The sequence below is a fragment of the Chionomys nivalis genome, chromosome 11, assembly GCF_950005125.1.
Source record: "Chionomys nivalis chromosome 11, mChiNiv1.1, whole genome shotgun sequence".
Classification (NCBI taxonomy): Eukaryota; Metazoa; Chordata; class Mammalia; order Rodentia; family Cricetidae; genus Chionomys; species Chionomys nivalis.
Genome location: NC_080096.1, coordinates 62,430,158 through 62,435,860, shown reverse-complemented (window position 1 = coordinate 62,435,860; position 5,703 = coordinate 62,430,158). Strand labels below are relative to the sequence as shown.

Sequence of the window (5,703 nt, the reverse complement as noted above, 5' to 3'; positions counted from 1 at the left end):
CCGAGACTGTCGGTTCTCCCCTTCTAAGACTGGCCTCCTGATACGATAACGGCTCTCTTTTGTGCTACATGACTGTCCACATGACATAGCCAATGGACTCTGAGTAAAGATAAGCCTATTTTATCCTCCCCAGGATTCTGGAAACGAAACAGAGGCGACCCCCATTGCAGGCAACGCTTAAGATATAAAGGGCAGGCCCCCGGCACGTTGCCAGCTACATAGAAATGACTTTCAGAGAATCGCAGCACCGTTCAGGAAGACATATGGGATGGAGACAGCATGCTCTGGTTCTCTTCAGTACCCTGGCCCCACAGTGCCTGAAGCCATGCTGCGGCCATGTCTCTCTCGTGCACAGACTGAGATATGGTCACTTGGAATCGCTGAATTCTGGCGAACACAGGGCCCTTCCTCCAATGGGCACTTCAACGCACTTTCAAACCCTTATTAAAATACGAAGAACTCAGACGGGCTGCTCCTGTTCTGACTACAGTTCCTGAAGTCGCCTCAGTCCTGGCAGCCGAGAAGGCGGTGCACGCCTGAGGCAAAGGCCAGGCCAGAGCCTTTGGAGAAGAGGGCAGAAGTGTGGGAAGGGGGGCGGAGGAGACAGCAGTAAGAAGAGATTTCAGAGTGAGAAATGGTCTTGCAAAAGAGCCTTAGAGGGGACAATAAACACATTTTATTGCTTTCATATCAGGGTGCTGTGAAGCCAGTGTGTTTAGGCTCCTAGTCCGACAGTGACCGCGAGCTCGGAAAAGGGAGGACTGACATTGACTCTCGTTCTTCTGGAATATTATTTCTAAGAACCCCCAGGCTGAAAGACCCTGATCAACCTTGGATATTTTTAACCCTGTACTCTATTGCTAAGTCATCGAGGAGACAAGGGCCGGGGCGTTAATATAGGATCTTCTCGTGGTCCCTTATTTAAAACACGACTGCTTTGACTGGAGAGCAGTAAAACCTCATTAGAACACACTTAGAGTTGACATTTCCAGGCTGTATTGTTCATGTTTTTAAGTCCTGGAGAAAAGCCTATTAAAGCCGTGTTACCCACATTAATTCAACATTTAGTCACTTACAATACAAACCCCAGCCTTTTGGAAAATGTCATTAAAAAAGTTTTGCCATATATGGACATTATTTATGGCTTGAGCCCTATTGCCTATTTATAAAATGCCCTTTATCAGACCCAAATGCCCACTTCAGGGGTTCTCATTCTGAGCAACAACTGGCTTCTTACATTATCCAATGATGCAGGGAAGTTAAATTACAGGCAGTTCATATCATAGAAACAAAATGTTTCCTGCAATTACTGATAAGGGACAGTTCATTTTCTCTCTGTCATCCTGGAAAAAAAAATCCTCCTAACAACAATTCATGCCTGGTTAAACAGGATTTCCACATCTCCTGCTGACATCTTTCCAAATAATTCAGGGCTGTTATTACTGTATAGCCCTGGCAAGGCTCAAAAGCAAGCAGACTTGACGAGTCTGCTCAAAGCACAGCTTAAGTAGTTGTAATTAATAATAATTACATGCCCACTACACTCCAGTTTTATCATATTATCCGTCAATGCAAATAAAAAAAATCCCCATACAACACACTTGCAGCAAGATTGGTGCATTTATAAAGCGACCTCATAGATGTTCTCATCATAAAGTTTACAGTATTTGTGCTCGTTCCTGTTTTTATTGATGTTCGTTATTCTCTGTCTGCTTGCAAAATGTGGTTTGGGTAGCATACAGCATGTGGCCGCATGTTTCTTTCTCCCAAAAGCCTCCTCATTCCTGCCGTGACTCGGATTCGAACCGAGGTTGCTGCGGCCACAACGCAGAGTACTAACCACTATACGATCACGGCGAGCTACCGACGAGCTGAGCACCAAGCTTCCCTTAAAGGCAACTGCAATATTAAAATTTGTGGAAACACTGCCATCTATTGCTTAAGTGTGCACATTTTCTTGTTAGTGCCAAGGACGACCTGCAGTTCTGTTCCTCGACTGAGAGGCCCAGCACCAAAGCCAGCATGGCAGCAGCTCCGCCTTCTTCACTGGCTGGGAAAGTTGTCCTAGGAAAAAAGAAACTGGATTCCCTGTCTGTGGAATGGTAATCAAGGTAACAAGGCGGACAGACACCGGCTGACTGCTTCATGGTTTGCACTGTTTATTCAGAGAAGGTTGCACCGCCCACTGTGCAATCCACCTACTACGCTGCCCTGAACTGCATGAATTGGAGTCTCGGTGTTTGTCTATTTCCACATGCTAAGGTAGCACTACCAGACAAAATGCCATGAAATTCAGAGGATCTGAGGGGCTAATTTTTCCAAGCAGAGAAACAGAATATATACCAAATGAGGCACGGTTCCCTCCAAACCTGCTGATCCCAAAGCTACTCTTTCCCCAATTCACTGGTTTAAAGGCACAAAGGAACCGGGCTTCCCTTAGCGCCGACATCCCATCGGAGGGAAGATGCTAGGATCCATGCTTCGTACACTTCAGGGGAGATTTATTACACATTATCTTGTAAAAATTATTCTCTACAAGGTATTTGAAGGGCTGAGAACCTTACAAGAAAGCCTACAAAAAAGCCTGTTGCTATAGAATGGGCCGTTATTGGGCTATCTCTTTTAAGCCTTGGAAACCTAGGTGCAGCTGGCTGGGGCTGGCTGGCAGGGTGGTGGAGCGCCAAATCAATGTGCCGATTGGTTGCTAGGGGCTCCCTGGTTTCTTGGGGGAGAGTGTCTCTGGAGGTAAGATTCAGACACAAAAGTTCTCTCTCTCTCTCTCTCTCTCTCTCTCTCTCCCCCCCTCCCTCCCTCCCTTCCTCTCCCTCTCCTTCTCCTATCGCTTCTATCTTCTTCACACTTTCACAAATACTTTTTCTTTCCGTGGTGTGGTAGAATATTCTTGCCCAGTTTCCTGAGTCCCGAATGGTCCGTGCAAGAAGCAAGGCCAAAGGTGAAAGAACATAGCAGGTCAGGTCACCAGCCTGAGAAAGGACAAAACAAGTCTCTTGGTGAATAGGAAATAGCAGTTTCCCAAACCAGTGTGGTTTGTTTTGTTTTGTTTCTTTGTTCTTACTATGGTCAGTTTGTAATTGAAAACACTACTTTATGAAAAAGATCCCTATGATACAAATTATGGACTAATATTCTGTTTGAATTCCAGCTTGTCACCAATAAACTGGAGAGAGGAGGCCACTTTGTAAACCTCTGTGCTTTTCTATGTAAGGATCACAATGGCTTCTACCCAACAGGACTGTCCTGAGGACAGATAGGCAGATACATGTCAATATTTAAAACAGGCCTGTCACATGGTAAGTGCTACAGAAATGCTACTTGTCACAGTTTAAATAAACACATTCCATTAGCTGCTGGAAACCATGTCATGTGACTGTCAGTCTGGGATAGACCACGCGACAGTGCCCAGGATAAAGTTGTCCCTGTTTGTGCCATCCCAGGGCTGGCTCTTCTGTGTCTCCTCATTCAGGGACCAGGCTGACGGAACAACTGCTCTCGGGAGCTGACTGAGCATTGAGTGATGTTCATTGCTTGGCAAATGGAAACAGCTCTGGAGATCTTGAAATGAGCAAGTTAAAAAAAAAAGCTCTTTGGATCAGCTGAGCCATGTGTCCTTGCCCTGTGGGTCAAAGTCTTGGGGCAAGAAATATGGGTTTTGAACTATATGCAATAAATAGTTACTAAGCAGCCATCAGGAGTTGTTGGGGACCATATCGTCCAGGCTTTGATGACCATTTCGCAATGAGAAGTTCATCTCCATTCCGCTATCCTCTTGGAGTCCTGGATGTATATGATATCACCCAGTCTCTCCATTGCCAACAGCTAAGGTTAGCCCTCCTAGTCTGAGCTTCCATTTCACATGACTCCTTACGACTTCCGAAATGGAGTTCTATTGGAACAAAAGTAAAATAAAAAGCAATGGCCAGAGAGGAAAATTCACCACCATGTGCTGGACTCTTCTTTTGTTGGATTTCTGTGGCACAAACAACCTGGAAATAATGCCTTCAGTTCCCTTCCCCTGCATCTGTCAGTACGGACAGTGTCCCGATAAACAGGATGCGCTGACATTTGGCTTTGCTGTTTCAATACAAATACCCAGGAACGAGCTCTCCATTAAGTACACCTAAGTGGCAACCTGCTCCGCTGATCAAGGGAGAGGAGGCATGAGGATGGAAATGGGGGTAGCGCTTGCTTTTTTTGAATTCTAGTGCCCTCTCCACTTGTTCTTCCTGTGTGACCTTGGGCTGCTCACCCATCGATCCAGGGTGACTGAGCTAGATGGCGTCTAAGGTTTTGTTTTGTTTTGTTTTTCTCTGACATGCCACAAAGTTAACTTAAAGAAATCCGTTCATGGAAGAATTTCTCTTTCTTTAGTAAGTGTTTCATACCACTTTGTTTATAAGAACACTACTATAAGACCAGACGCATACACACACTGTGGGTCAAATTGTTTGCAGGCTTGAATGGCAAAGGTTCCATGATGACCAGCCTCTCTCATTTGTGAGGGGCCTGAAATGATGGATTTCGCTTCCAAAGACACTAACTGTTGACTCCCTTCTCCGAGTCTTTAAGCGGAAGATTGATGCTTACCAGGGTCTCATTGTTAGAGTAACAGTCTTGCTGCCTGACTGCGGTGGTGTCCCTCTGATGGAGTTGTTACCTCCTGGCCCTTCATAATGGATTCTAGCAGAGGAAAGGGGGCTGACAAGGGGCCAGGGACTGCAAGGGTCCCCACCTCCCAGCTGAGCCCTGTCTCCTCTGTCACCCCTCCTCCCTCTTTTCCCAGACTCGGCTCTGTTTTCTCCTCCTCGTCCCTTTTTTCAGTTAGCCTCCTGCCTCACTGGGGGTGGGGAAATGACAGTCAGATCCCTCACTGGGCTGGAGGCCAAGCACGCCAATCCACTGGGCCGAGGCTGGCTGCCTGCCCAGTTTTCAGACAAAGACAGGTTGGGAACCCCCCTACAAAGAAGGCTCCACGGTCCCCTCCTCCCGGGGTCCTGTCTCTTCTTGGGCACTTTCTAGAACACTACCCCCATCCTAGGAAGCTCTATGTGTGTGTGTGTGTGTGTGTGTGTGTATGTATGTGCAGAAGAGAGAAAAAGAGAAGAGAGGAAGAAAGAAAAGGAGGCAGAGAGGCACATGGTAGAGAGAGAGACTAAAATTAGACAATCTGCTACCTAAATGGGAACCAAGGATTCTACGTACACCGCACACACCTCCGAGAAGGAGCTGCCTTTTCAGAAGGGAAAATAAGGCTGCTGAAAGCAGGGGAAACCCAAACACAGGCTGGCTTTGAGTTTCAAACTTCCACGCGAGTCTCCGTTACGCACAGTGTGGAATGGTGGACTGACTCAGACTTGAGCATCTCCTTAAGATATCCCGCCTGCGCCAGGAGATCCCTGATTTGGAGGCATCACAAAACACTGGCGTAAACGCACTCTTTTTCTGAATGCTCGTAACCACAAAATGTTTTAACAGCTCGCATTTTCAAGAGTAAACTGCCGGGAGTGATTTTCCCTGTGCTTATTAATGAATTCTATTTAAGCAAGTCAGAAATCTTGCTGTGGGGAAAGCTGGAACTGCGGGTATGTGGGGTGGTGGGGGGGTGGTGGTGGTTGGTGGTTTCATTTTAATTTTTTTTTGCCTGAAGGCACCATTATAAAACTCCAGATGCAAAGCCCTCTGATA

At 46.5% G+C, this 5,703-nt stretch overlaps 1 non-coding gene across 1 annotated transcript; it reads right to left on the bottom strand.

Moving 5' to 3' along the window:
• Positions 1-1,785: 1,785 nt before the first annotated feature.
• On the bottom strand, positions 1,786-1,857 carry Trnah-gug (transfer RNA histidin (anticodon GUG)). The gene has a single exon. It is a non-coding gene; the product is annotated as a tRNA-His (tRNA).
• Positions 1,858-5,703: the final 3,846 nt, after the last annotated feature.